The sequence below is a fragment of the Phyllobates terribilis genome, unplaced genomic scaffold (genome assembly GCF_046119375.1).
Source record: "Phyllobates terribilis strain yellow unplaced genomic scaffold, ASM4611937v1 Scaffold_13__5_contigs__length_258822181, whole genome shotgun sequence".
Lineage (NCBI taxonomy): Eukaryota > Metazoa > Chordata > Amphibia > Anura > Dendrobatidae > Phyllobates > Phyllobates terribilis.
Genome location: NW_027362773.1, coordinates 189533436 through 189547865, shown reverse-complemented (window position 1 = coordinate 189547865; position 14430 = coordinate 189533436).

The window sequence follows — 14430 nt, the reverse complement described above, 5'->3', positions numbered from 1 at the left end:
TACACCTGTCATGAGAGTACTGTCACTGTCACCTCGAGGAACTCACCAATACTCCTAATGTAATTACATAACTGTCCAAAGCCCAGTGAAAAAATTACTATTTTTTCCTCTCTAGAATTAGTTTTATTTCCTTTTCTTTAATTTGTGTACTTCCCGGAGAAGAAAAGAATTTGGGGGGATTTGTGTTTCAGATCTTATGTAGGAATAAGAGTACAATGGGCTCTGATTTCTAATTTTGACTAGCCCTGGAGAATAACCTCGAAGAGTCCAATTTCAGTACACAATTATCTAACTAGAGATGGTTAATTACAGGTGAGGTTGACTCTCCCCGGGGTCCTCTTTCGTGCACCCTGTTGTTTTGCTTGTTTCCAACTAAATAATAGACAAAAAGTCCCACTGGGAATTCTTCAAAAGCGTTTTTAGAAATATAAGAACAAAAGTGTGAAAATAGGAGGCAGAAATGGAAAGAAATTTACAGCATACTCATCTCGATAGGGTAAACTGTTGGATTTTGGCAGACCACCCTATTAATTCTCCAATTCCATGAAATGTGGCTGATCTTACACAGACTAAAATAAAGTGTAATGACTGTAGTAGAAACATTACTTGTATGACTGTGAGGACAGATGACATCCACATCAACACTCTACACCACAATTATCTGTAGTAGATCATGATGGCGCTAGCTTGTCTTCCTGTTTTGGTGAATGGTTCTCCATCACTTGTCTACCTGTTTTGGTGAATCACTTGAATCAACTTTCTGCGTAATTTACCAAGCATCCAATTTAACAGGGTTGTCCATCAAATACAACACCTCAGGATACCCAGTAGCGGCTACAGACAGAAAAGGGTCCCTATGCATAAACGATATACGGGCATTTTGCAGTCCAGTTGCTCCTCATAATGTACAAGCCCACCCTTCTTTGGAGATGAAAGTGGGTCCCCTCACTTCTTGCGTCCCTGTGTGGCTGCATAGGTTACGCAAATTATATGTCTACCCTTGGGATAGGTGATAAGTATTTGTTTGCTGATGGTCCCAGTACTGGGACTCCCACCAATCACTAGAACAGGGGTCCTGTGTCCTTCATTTGAATAGAGCAGTGGTCGGCCCTACACGTTGCCTCTCCAGCCATTGTCTACATGTTCAGTGGCCCCCATCGGGCTTATGTCTAAACCCCCCCCCCCCGCAAAACGGGATTAGGGCGTATATGCCGACTGGGCCATAGACTATAATTGTGCCGACAGAGTGAACGTGCGCTCCGCCATGTATCATTTTCGCACATCAGACACATAAGTCTGAGTGTCAGCCTCCAGTAGGCATATACGCCCCAAAATGATGCACGACAGAGTGCACGTTATTATAGTCTATGGCCCTGTCGGCGCATACGCCCAATTCCCATTTTGCGGGGATACAGACGTAAGCCCCGACGGGGCCATCACGCGTGCGATAAAATGCAAGGTGAAAGATCACTAAGACAGATGGAGGTAGCGGCACCCTAAGACAGATGGAGGTAGTGACGTCCAGCATTAGGCTATTTTTTGAGAGTCCTAAACTTACCTTTGGCTAAGAAGGTGGTTTTAGGTGTAGTAGAATCTGTGCAACGGCGGTTAACACCTGTTGTTGCTGCTTGATATGTCACTTCCGACAGCAAGGAACGCAATTGCGTGATCTGGGTGGCCACAGTGTCCATGATGACTTCTCAGTACACAAAAAAAAAATGGAGTGGGCTGGTGACAATGTTATGATTGTGTAACAACTCACTCGGGAAAATAGGCAACAAACTAAAAACTGCACCTAACCCTGCCAGTTCCTGTACAGACTAGAGATTCTGACCTGCAGTCTCTAAACGTTCCTGCGTGAGCAAAGATGGCCCTAACCACAAACTAGACTATGGCAGCTTGGACCTAAACCACTTAAAAAGGCCGTTGAGCACTTCACGTTCCTCCTAAAAAAAAAAAAAGGAGCGCAGAGCAGAATGTAAATTATCTACAGCAGGGAAAGTGTGCTGAAATAGAAAGAGATCCCAGAGTGAGAAAAACAAACCACGAAATACAAAAAAAGTATAAAGTACGTTTATATACTACATACTTCCTATAAAGAAATAGAAGATAGGTGCAAAGTAAAGAACAGAAACAGCAGAGATAAACCCTAGCTGGAATTTCACTGACTGGCTTTGAGCTACAGCAGAATGGCTGAACATGCACAAGAAACTATCACCAGCAGGAAATGACAGCAGGGGGACAGAATGTAAAGCCACACCCGAAAGGTGATAGGGCAGACAAATGAAAACACCAGTGTTATGCTAAACAGACTGTAGCCAGAATAACAGGACCTTAACTCCCAGAGAAAAGATGCGTCTGCTGTGGCTCGATGGACAGAGAAGCCGATCACAAAACACAGGCTCACGGGTTCGAACCCAGAAGCATGACACATACATAATAGACACCCACTCCATCCAAATGGATACCCTTTTTGTGGTCAGTGAGAGTTTCATCAATGAAGCAGTGCAAAAGAAAGCAAATCCAACACGTTAAAATAAAATGTACTTCATTTTGTATATATGTGGCACCCCAGGTGTCTGGTTACCACAGTAATAGAAATATTATGTCTGAGAGCAAGTGGGAGGTTTCTCTGGTCAGGAGCCCTAAGCATGCAACACGGCCCACCCAGACCTGGGAGGGGAGGAATCTGCCCTATATAAACTGGGTCTGGGGCGGGATTAGGTAGTGAAGTTCCAGACACAGGGAGAGTTACAACAGGAGCTCTGTAGGAGCAGGAGTGAGTGCCAGAGGCTGGAAGCTAGATAGCTCGCCTTGGCTGAAGACACTAAACCCGGACACGGAGTCCGAGGCTGTGGGGACATCCAGGTCCAGCAGCAGAATCTAACTGGCAGGGGATTCCATGTCCTCTGGCCATAGAAGCCCGGAGGCACGGTCACAAGCAAGGGACCAGCACCGCCATCATGAAGCGGAGGCTAACGGAAGGCCCCAAGTCACCGGCCATACGGGTGAGCACCACACGGTATACTCAGGGACGTGGGCTACTTCTACCCGCATAGAGCAAGGTAGCCAGGAAAGAGTGCAGATAGTCGGGGAGGCCTACAACTCCACCTGGCCAGGGGAGATCCTGCTTGCTCACAGACTGACCAGACCCCTACTGCTAACCAGTACTCCCGGGAGGGTCTGCTTTATACCATCAGTAAAGACCCTGAACTGCACCACACGTCTCTGTGTTTCATCGCCGCACCAGCACCATTACTACTGGGACGCTCACACCATCACTCCCATCTTCCACACTAGCTACCCTGAGGCAATACTTCTCCCGTGGGGAGTTATTCCATACTCGGCTGCGCAAATTACATCAGCCTCAGCAGTCTGCAGCGCAGCGGCGGTCTCCACTGACCGCAATCCACGGGTGGCGTAGTCGGACATTGTTATTACTTAAGACTGCCACTGGTTTGACCGCCCTGGGCACGGACCGGGTCACCGCCACGGAGGACTACAACCCCCAGCGATCCGGCTCCGGGTATCCCCCTGCACAGCACAGGCCCAGGGGGCGCGTCAACTTTGGCGTAGTCGGCAGTATTTCGTGCCCGCAACCACCGGGTACTGCGTGCCTGAAAAAGACTTTTGAACTTACCTGTGGCGAAGTTTCCTGCTGTCCGGAGTCGTTTCCCGCCATCGGACGCCATCTTGGGTCGTTTCCCGCCATCTTCTGCTGTCTTCCCGCCATCCGCAGCCGCTTCCCGCCATCGGACGCCATCTTCGGGACGCCGCACGGGAAGAAGAGGGGCGTGAACGCCGAAAGCGCGCGAGATCCGAAGCTCCGCCCCACGCTCCGCCCCACGCTGCGTAAGGTCCTGGAAGGGAGGAAGAGCGACGCTCACGTCATCGGAGCGCGACGCCAGGTCCTCAACCCCGACGATCGACTGCGGAGCCGCGGCCTACGGAAGAAGAGCATCGCAAGGTAGGCCACGGTCCACTAGGGGGGAAGGAGGATGTCGGACACCGAGGGGAGCTCCACTGCCACAGCCACCGCCAGCGCAACCGCTGCAGCGGTCATGCCATTCACCATGCCCTATATCCCAGGGGCAACCTGGCTACCCCAGTACTCAGGGGAATCACATACCCTGAGTGACTTTAGGGAAAAACTGGATAGCCTCTTCCAGGTATACCCTCTCACGGAAGAGCAAAAAGTAAGCATCCTAGTGGCCCAGTTAATCGGGGCAGCCCAAAGGGAGGTAAAGTCCTGGTCACCTGGGAAGAAGAGGACTGTCAGAGAGATACTAGCCCGGCTGAAAGACACATTTGATACCCGAACCTCAGCCGAGATAAAACTAAGATTTTACGGGTGCAAACAACGGGCACATGAAAGTATAAGAGACTATGCTCTAAACTTACAAGAGGCCCTGAGAGCCATTAAGCAGGCAGACCCTGACAGCGTGGGAAATGAAGACAAGCTGTTGACCGAACAATTTATTGAGGGTCTACTGTGCAATGCCCACCGAACCCAGTTGCGGGCAATGGCCTTACAGGACCCTGACCTGGACTTTGCACAGTTCAAGGACAGAGCCATCCGGGTGCTCCGAGAACCGGCACCAGGTGGCGCTGTGACCCACAGGCGCCCTGCTATCACTTATCACCAGGACGCGGCGCCCATGTCTGCAGGGCCTGTGGGAGCTGATGCGCAGGCTTTGAACAATGACCTGGCTACAGACCTGCACCATCAGGTCCAAGAGCTGACTAAGAGCGTTGCCGCGCTAACCAGAACTGTGCAGTCTTTACAGGTCTTTTCTCCAGGAAAGATCCAGCTGGCATCCGGACCGGAGGACGTCCCGTGGCGCCGACTGAGGAGGACCCCACTGGCCAGAGGAAGACCCAGCGACAGATACAACGAGGACGGACGACCCATCTGCCGCCGCTGCAATCAACCCGGACATATGGCAAGGTACTGTCATTTAAACGGGCACAACCTGGGGTAGAGGGCCAACCCCCAGGCATAAGATCATCAGGCCCATCAAACTGGCGTGACAAATATGTAGGGGGACGTCCGGTCTTGCCTGTGGTACTGGATGGCATTCCTATGAGTGCCCTACTAGACACTGGGTCACAGGTCACCACCATCCCGTACGTGCTCTTCAAGCGGTACTGGAATGACTCGAACATAACCCGCTACCCAGATGACGACCTGAGCATTATCGCCAGCAATGGTCAGCCCGTGCCACAGATAGGATTTAAAGAGGTGACCATCAAGGTCGGTAGAGTTGAACTGCCGGCACAAGGATTGATCATTGTGGACATTGACCGTCGCGAGAGTCACCCAAAAATAACCCTAGGTACTAACGTAATTGAAAACTGTCTTGCAGAGGTGATTCTTATTTTGCAACAGGTTGCCAAGAACGCCAGTTCCAGCCAGCAGCGTGTCCTCCAAAAAGAGATCCGGGCACTGATGAAACGGCAACAGGTGGAACTATCTGGTGGTGAGATAGGTAGCGTGAGAATGTGTGACCCGTTCCTTATTGCCATGCCCCCAAAAAGTGAGATGATGATTTGGTGCCGGGCAGCTATTGGTCTAAGAGGTAGAGACTACCAAGCAATGGTAGAACCCGTCTACTCAGACAGTAGGCCCACCATTTTGACAGCACGGGGGGTGGTCGATGTACGCCATGGGAGGGTGCCCGTCCGCATCATAAATATCGGGGAGAGAGAAGTATACCTGCCCCGGTATGCCACGCTAGCCAAATTGTTCACCATCAACCAGAACTCTGTACAGGCCGTGGAACCCTTGCCTCCATCTCAACCAGAGGAAGGTAACGGCTCTAAGAAACCAATGGAGGACTGGTGTCAGCAACTACATTTGGGTACTGACTCCACTCCCTCACACCAAAAACGGGGAGTCTACCAGGTGGTTCAAGAGTACGAGAGAGTGTTTAGCAAACACCCGTTAGACTTTGGGCGAGTAAAGGGGGTAGAACATCACATCCCAACGGGAGACCACCCTCCTATAAAGGAGAGATACCGACCCGTACCCCCTGCACACTATCAACACGCCAAGGGGATGCTAAAAGACATGAAGGAGGCTGGGGTAATTAGGGACAGCTGTAGCCCCTGGGCAGCTCCACTAGTCTTAGTGAAAAAGAAAGATAACACCATGAGAATGTGTGTAGACTACAGGAAGGTCAACCGTATCACACACAAAGATGCGTACCCGTTACCAAGGATAGAAGAGTCCTTAGCTGCATTAAAATCTGCTAACTTCTTTTCTACTTTGGATCTCACTAGCGGGTACTGGCAGGTTCCTGTAGCAGAGGCGGACCGGGAGAAGACCGCATTCACCACCCCGATGGGACTCAGCGAATTTAACTGTATGCCATTCGGGCTCTGCAACGCACCAGGAACCTTCCAACGGTTGATGGAATGCTATCTGGGACACCGGAACTTCGAGACGGTCCTAGTATACCTGGACGACGTCATCGTCTATTCCAAGACCTATGAGGACCATCTGGAACACCTGGCAGAAGTGTTTGAAGCCCTGGCAAACTATGGCCTAAAGGTAAAACCCTCAAAGTGTCATCTACTGAAGCCAAAGGTACAGTACCTGGGACACGTGGTGAGTGCTGACGGAGTGGCTCCTGACCCTGACAAGATCACCGTGATTAAGGACTGGCCAAGACCATCCAGCATAAAGGAAGTGCGGCAGTTCCTCGGGTTGGTAGGCTACTACCGAAGATTCATTCCCGGTTTTACCAAGAAGGCAGCTCCTATGCAGGACCTCCTGATAGGCCAGTCCAGGAAGGCCAAAAACCAGAAGCCACCCTTCAAATGGGAAAAGCTGGAAGAGGAGTCCTTCCGCCAGCTGAAGATGGCCCTTACGGGGGATGAAATCCTGGCGTACCCTGATTACAGCCAGCCCTTTATCCTACACACGGACGCAAGCAACATCGGGCTAGGAGCCGTACTGTCCCAGATCCAGCAGGGGAGAGAACGGGTAATTGCTTACGCCAGCCGAAAACTGCGACCCACGGAAAGAAACCCTGAGAATTACAGCTCGTTCAAGCTAGAGTTCCTGGCAGTGGTGTGGGCAGTAACCGAACGTTTTAAGCATTACCTTGCCTCTTCCAGGTTCACCGTGTACACGGACAACAACCCGTTGACACACCTGGACACTGCAAGACTAGGTGCCCTGGAGCAGAGATGGATGGCCCGCCTGTCCAATTTTGAGTTCACGATCAAATACCGGGCAGGACGCTCCAATACCAACGCGAACGCCCTATCCAGGATGCCAAACCTACCGGACGAAGGGGAGGATCCAGAAGAATTGGAAGAGATCGAACTCCCAGCGTTTCACCGTCATGGGATTACCCAGTATTCCCACCGTGTGAGGGGCCAGCGATCCGCTACGTTCAGCCCCTTACCCCACTACAACTGGGCGGAGACGCAAGACAGTGACCCCGCAGTCCGTCTGGTGAAGGAGATGCTGACCCAGGCTGACGCCTGCCTGGACCCAGACGCTCCGGAAGAGACCAAGCAACTGTGGAAGGAAAAGAGCAGACTGTTTCTCTACAAGGAGAAGTTGTGCCGCAGAATGGTCAATTCCCGGACACATGAACTGATCTGGCAGGTTGTGGTACCGAGACGGGACACAGCTATGGTGCTGGAGGCCTACCACAATGGGGCAGGGCACTTCGGATGGAAGAAGCTGGAGTTTCTGCTGCGTGAACGGTTCTACTGGATAGGCATGAGAGGAGCCATTGAGAGGTGGTGTAGAGACTGTGGCCCGTGCAATCTAAGAAGACGGGACCGTGCCAGCCAGAGGACTCCCCTGCAGCCCATCATCACCAGGCAGCCGCTGGAACTGGTCGCTCTGGACCATGTTAAACTGGCTCCAAGCAGAAGTGGGTATGTCTACACCCTAACCATCGTGGATCACTACTCCCGGTTCCTGGTGGTGGTCCCTGTCAAAGACCTGACGGCTCAGACAGCAGCCAGAGCCTTCCAGCTGCACTTCTGCCGCCCACACGGGTACCCGGACCAAGTGCTGACGGACCAAGGACCAGCCTTCGAAGCGGAGGTCTTCCAGGAGTTCTGCAACCTGTATGGCTGCAAGAAGATAAGAACAACGCCCTATCACCCCCAAACCAATGGACTCTGCGAGAAGATGAACCAGGTGGTGATAGATCTGCTAAAAACATTGCCCCTGGAAGAACGCAGTCTGTGGCCTGAGAAACTGCCCGATCTGGTGGACCTGTATAACCACATCCCGGTAGGTTCCACCAACTGTACCCCGGCTTACCTAATGCGAGCAAGACCTGGTAAGCTGCCTGTTGACCTGGATATGGTAGTCCTGATACCCGAGGACACCTCGCCAGAAGCAGACTGGGATACAGAATGGCAGCAACAGTACCGGAAAGTACAGGAGAGCGTCGAGCGAAGTCTCTGTCAATCAAGAGAAAGGCAGGAGAGGACTTATAACCAACATGCTCCCGCTGTTCCCCTGGTACCTGGAGAGCAGGTCTTAAAAAGAAAAAGGCGGCTCCATAAGTTGGACGACCAGTGGGAAAAGGACCCGTACACCGTACTGCCCTCAAGCCACAATAATCCAAAGGTGTACGTCATCAGCAAGGATGGAGGAGAGACCACAACCACTGTCTCCAGAGACCACCTGAAAAAGTGCCCCGAGAAGTTGCAAAGCACGGATGAAGATCAGGAAGACCCTCAAGCTGTAGAGGAAAAGGAGGAAATGATCACCACCGTACTCGGAGACTTTCCCCGGTCCTGGACACAAGTAAACAACGCTATCGTGGTGCCCGTCCTCACCTTTCTCCAGCCAGCCCCTCAAGTGCCTACAGAAGACCAGGTAGAACTGAAAGAGCAGCCGGCCCAGGAGGCAGAAGAATCCACACCAGCAGCACAGGAGAATCAACCCTCTGCTAGTAGTGAGCCTGCCGTGCCCCTAGTGAGCCAAAGAGTGCGCAGACAGCTGCCCAACTTACCCATAACACCTCCTACACCCTGTAGTGCAGGACCAGTTAGTGAGCTCCGTATGTCCACTAGAGTCACTAGAGGTCAGATGCCCGCTCGCTGGAAAATACTGTATAAACTAATGCACTGTACATTTACCTGTTTCTTGAAAATGTTTATGGTTTTTGTTGTTGCCTGTTATTAATTATGTTTCTCAGTTACCCTGCAGATTTCTATGGACTAACAGGTTATGGACACTGGATAACCGGAACAATTCTTGTAGATAGTTGCACCTTGGTGCCTCTTGCGAAGACGGCCGCGGAAGAGAAAACCTGTCTGGCGTGGCCTACTTGCGGCCCAAAGTAGCTAGCTCCAGCCTTGCAGCCACGCCCAGGGCCAACGCAAGGGGTTTGCTTTGGACAGGTCCCCTACTTCGCTTAAAGCTTCACCTTGGGTGATATGGACACCCAGTTGCGGACACGCCGTAACCTTTAAGGAACTAAAGCTTCTTGTAAATATGTTATTGTGTTATTGTTATACCCTGTATTTATGTTTCTTTAAAAATGTGTTTAGTCCCGGAGTACTAAAATTTACTAGGGGGGAATGTGGCACCCCAGGGGTCTGGTTACCACAGTAATAGAAATATTATGTCTGAGAGCAAGTGGGAGGTTTCTCTGGTCAGGAGCCCTAAGCATGCAACACGGCCCACCCAGACCTGGGAGGGGAAGAATCTGCCCTATATAAACTGGGTCTGGGGCGGGATTAGGCAGTGAAGTTCCAGACACAGGGAGAGTTACAACAGGAGCTTTGTAGGAGTAGGAGTGAGTGCCAGAGGCTGGAAGCTAGATAGCTCGCCTTGGCTGAAGACACTAAACCCGGACACGGAGTCCGAGGCTGTGGGGACATCCAGGTCCAGCAGCAGAATCCAACCGGCAGGGGATGCCATGTCCTCTGGCCATTGAAGCCCGGAGGCAAGGTCACAAGCAAGGGACCAGCACCGCCATCGTGAAGCGGAGGCTAACGGAAGGCCCCAAGTCACCGGCCATACGGGTGAGCACCACACGGTATACTCAGGGACGTGGGCTACTTCTACCCGCATAGAGCAAGGTAGCCAGGAAAGAGTGCAGATAGTCGGGGAGGCCTACAACTCCACCTGGCCAGGGAGATCCTACTTGCTCACAGACTGACCAGACCCCTACTGCTAACCAGTACTCCCGGGAGGGTCTGCTTTATACCATCAGTAAAGACCCTGAACTGCACCACACGTCTCTGTGTTTCATCGCCGCACCAGCACCATTACTACTAGGACGCTCACACCATCACTCCCATCTTCCACACTAGCTACCCTGAGGCAATACTTCTCCCGTGGGGAGTTATTCCATACTCGGCTGCGCAAATTACATCAGCCTCAGCGGTCTGCAGCGCAGCGGCGGTCCCCACTGACCGCAATCCACGGGTGGCGTAGTCGGACATTGTTATTACTTAAGACTGCCACTGGTTTGACCGCCCTGGGCACAGACCGGGTCACCGCCACGGAGGACTACAACCCCCAGCGATCTGGCTCCGGGTATCCCCCTGCACAGCACAGGCCCAGGGGGCGCGTCATATACACTGCTCAAAAAAATAAAGGGAACACTTAAACAACAGAATATAACTCCAAGTAAATCAAACTTCTTTGAAATCAAACTGTCCACTTAGGAAGCAACACTGATTGACAATCAATTTCACATGCTGTTGTGCAAATGGAATAGACAATAGATGGAAATTATTGGCAATTATCAAGACACCCTCAATAAAGGAGTGGTTCTGCAGGTGGGGACCACAGACCACATCTCAGTACCAATGCTTTCTGGCTAGTGTTTTGGTCACTTTTGAATGTTGGTTGTGCTTTCACACTCGTGGTAGCATGAGACGGACTCTACAACCCACAGAAGTTGCTCAGGTAGTGCAGCTCATCCAGGATGGCACATCAATGCGAGCTGTGGCAAGAAGGTTTGCTGTGTCTGTCAGCGTAGTGTCCAGAGGCTGGAGGCGCTACCAGGACATAGGGCAGTACACCAGGAGACGTGGAGGGGGCCATAGGAGGCCAACAACCCAGCAGCAGGACCGCTACCTCCGCCTTTGTGCAAGGAGGAACAGGAGGAGCACTGCCAGAGCCCTGCAAAATGACCTCCAGCAGGCCACAAGTGTGCATGTGTCTGCACAAACGGTTAGAAACTGACTTCATGAGGGTGGTATGAGGGCCCGACGTCCACAGATGGGGGTTGTGCTCACAGCCCAACACAGTGCAGGACGCTTGCCATTTGCCACAGAACACCAGGCTTGGCAAAGTCGCCACTGGCGCCCTGTGCTCTTCACAGATGAACGCAGGTTCACACTGAGCACATGTGACAGACGTGACAGAGTCTGGAGATGCCATGGAGAGCGATCTGCTGCCTGCAACATCCTTCAGCATGACCGGTTTGGCAGTGGGTCAGTAATGGTGTGGGGTGGCATTTCTTTGGAGGGCCGCACAGCCCTCCATGTGCTCACCAGAGGTAGCCTGACTGCCATTAGGTACCGAGATGAGATCCTCAGACCCCTCGTGAGACCATTTGATGGTGCGGTTGTCCCTGGGTTCCTCATAATGCAGGACAATGCCAGACCTCATGTGGCTGGAGTGTGTCAGCAGTTTCTGCAAGATGAAGGCATTGAAGCTATGGACTGGCCCGCCCGTTCCCCAGACCTGAATCCGATTGAGCATATCTGGGACATCATGTCTCTAGCTTCATCCACCAACGTCACGTTGCACCACAGACTGTCCAGGAGTTGGCGGATGCTTTAGTCCAGATCTGGGAGGAGATCATACAGGAAACCATCCGCAACCTCATCAGGAGCATGCCCAGGCGTTGTAGGGAGGTCATACAGGCACGTGGAGGCCACACACAATTTTGACTTGTTTTAAGGACATTACATCAAAGTCGGATCAGCCTGTTGTGTGTTTTTCCACTTGAATTTTAAGGGGAGACTCCAAATCCAGGCCTCCATTGGTTAATAAATGTGATTTCCATTGATGATTTTTGTGTGATTTTGTTGTCAGCACATTCAACTTTGTACAGAACAAAGTATTCAATGAGAATATTTCATTCATTCAGATCTAGGATGTGTTATTTGAGTGTTCCCTTTATTTTTCTGAGCAGTGTATAAAATCCACAACAGGGATGAAGTGTCAAAATCCAAAAGAAAAATTCTAAGTCCATGAGGAAAAGAAAATGGCTGACGTGTTTTGAAGTGTACCGCTTCCCAGAAATCCAATAGCTATCATTTTTCTAACAACTTTCTATCTTTAATAGAGATTTAATTTTCTGTACAGGACTCTCACCTATTAACCGGAGTGGAGAGCACCTTCAAAGAGCATCATTTGGATTTGGAGGAGAGAGAGAATATATGTTCTTTACATGAAGAGCATGTAGAATTCCATGGACCTTGTGTAATCCTTCATCTCTTCTATTATGGAACTGCAGAGAAGGAACATTTGATGACATCCCATTCCAATCACTTGACCGGTGCAGCTAATCACAGGCCTCAGTGGTCAAAAGACGGAACAATATCACTCCCTGTCCCAGATCTACAGGGATTAAAGTGCGTGGAGAATTGTTTTAGAATTGGAGGAGGCCTGGTCTTATGGTCCGCTATTGGCTGCCATTTTCAGAACAGGAGCAAGGAGCTGTGTGTGAGAAGTCACTAATTCATTAATACTTCTCGTCTAATTACATAAGTGTCCACGGATATCAGGACTGAACTTGTAATACCTATATATTAATGAGCACCACAAAATCATGACTCAAACATAGGGCTGATACCAACTTCTAAAAAAAGCCAAGTGTAGTCCCTTAGGGAATGAATGGATAAGTGGTCGAACATGCAGCTCCATATTAATGAGGATAAAAGTTGCACATTCTGCAGATCGGTGCAGGTCCCAGCAGTCAGACCCCCACCAATCAATAACTTATCACTTACCCTTCGGCCACGTTCACACATTCAGTATTTGGTCAGTATTTTACCTCAGTTTTTGTAAGCCAAAATCAGGAGTGGAAAGAATCAGAGGAAAAGTATAATAGAAACAAGTCACCACTTCTGTATTTATCACTCACTACTGGTTTTGGCTTACAAATACTGTGGCTAAATCCTGACCAAATGCTCAATGTATGAACATGGCCTTAGGATAGGTGATTACTTGTTTTCACCGTACAACCCCTGTAAGTGAATATTTGCTACTGTGTAATAGTCACAGGACAGGGAGGGGTTAACTATCCAAGTATTTAATCTCTATTGGAAATCAAGAATCTTCCCCTTATTCATCTCAGAGAGAACAAGTGACCTCCATACACTACTTAATCCACTATACCAAGACAAATAATACCACATACAAGGAACAAATACCACCACACTGTGACCAAATAATACCACATACACGGGATAAATACTGTCACACCATGACCAGATCACATATTACCACCACATAGTGACTGAATAATACCACATAAAAGGAACAAATACCATCACACCATGACCATACCACATTATCACCACACAGTGACCAAATAATACCACATACAAGGGATAAATACTGTCACACCATGAACAGATCACATATTACCAACACATAGTGACCAAATAATACCACTTACAGGGGATAAATACAGCCACACCATGACCAGATCACATATTACCACTTCATAGTGACTGAATAATACCACACACAAGAGAGAAATACCACCACACCATGACCAGATCACATATTACCACCACAAAGTGACCGAATAATACCACATACAAGGGAGAAACACCACCACACCATGACCAGACCACATATTGCCTCCACATAGTGACCGAATACTACAATACTGATCATTAATAAAAAACACAATACTAATAACACTAATATTACCACTGGTGACTTTATACACAGGAGTTCTGCTGTGACCCAACCACATATTACTAACACATAGTGGCCGAATAATACCACATATAAGGAAGAAATACTATCACACCATGACCAGATCACATATTACCACTTCATAGTGACTGAATAATACCACATACAAGAGAGAAATACCACCACACCATGACCAGATCACATATTATCACCACAAAGTGACCGAATAATACCACATACAAGGGAGAAACACCACCACACCATGACCAGACCACATATTGCCTCCACATAGTGACCGAATACTACAATACTGATCATTAATAAAAAACACAATACTAATAACACTAATATTACCACTGGTGACTAGTGTTGAGCGATACCTTCCGATATCAGGAAATATCGTATCGGATTGGATCGGACCGATACTCAAAAAGTATCGGATATCGCCGATTCCGATACCGGAAACCAATGCAAGTCAATGGGACACTAATATCGGAATGAAAATAAACCCTTTCTTTCCTTGTAGGTTAATTCTACATGAAGTACAACAA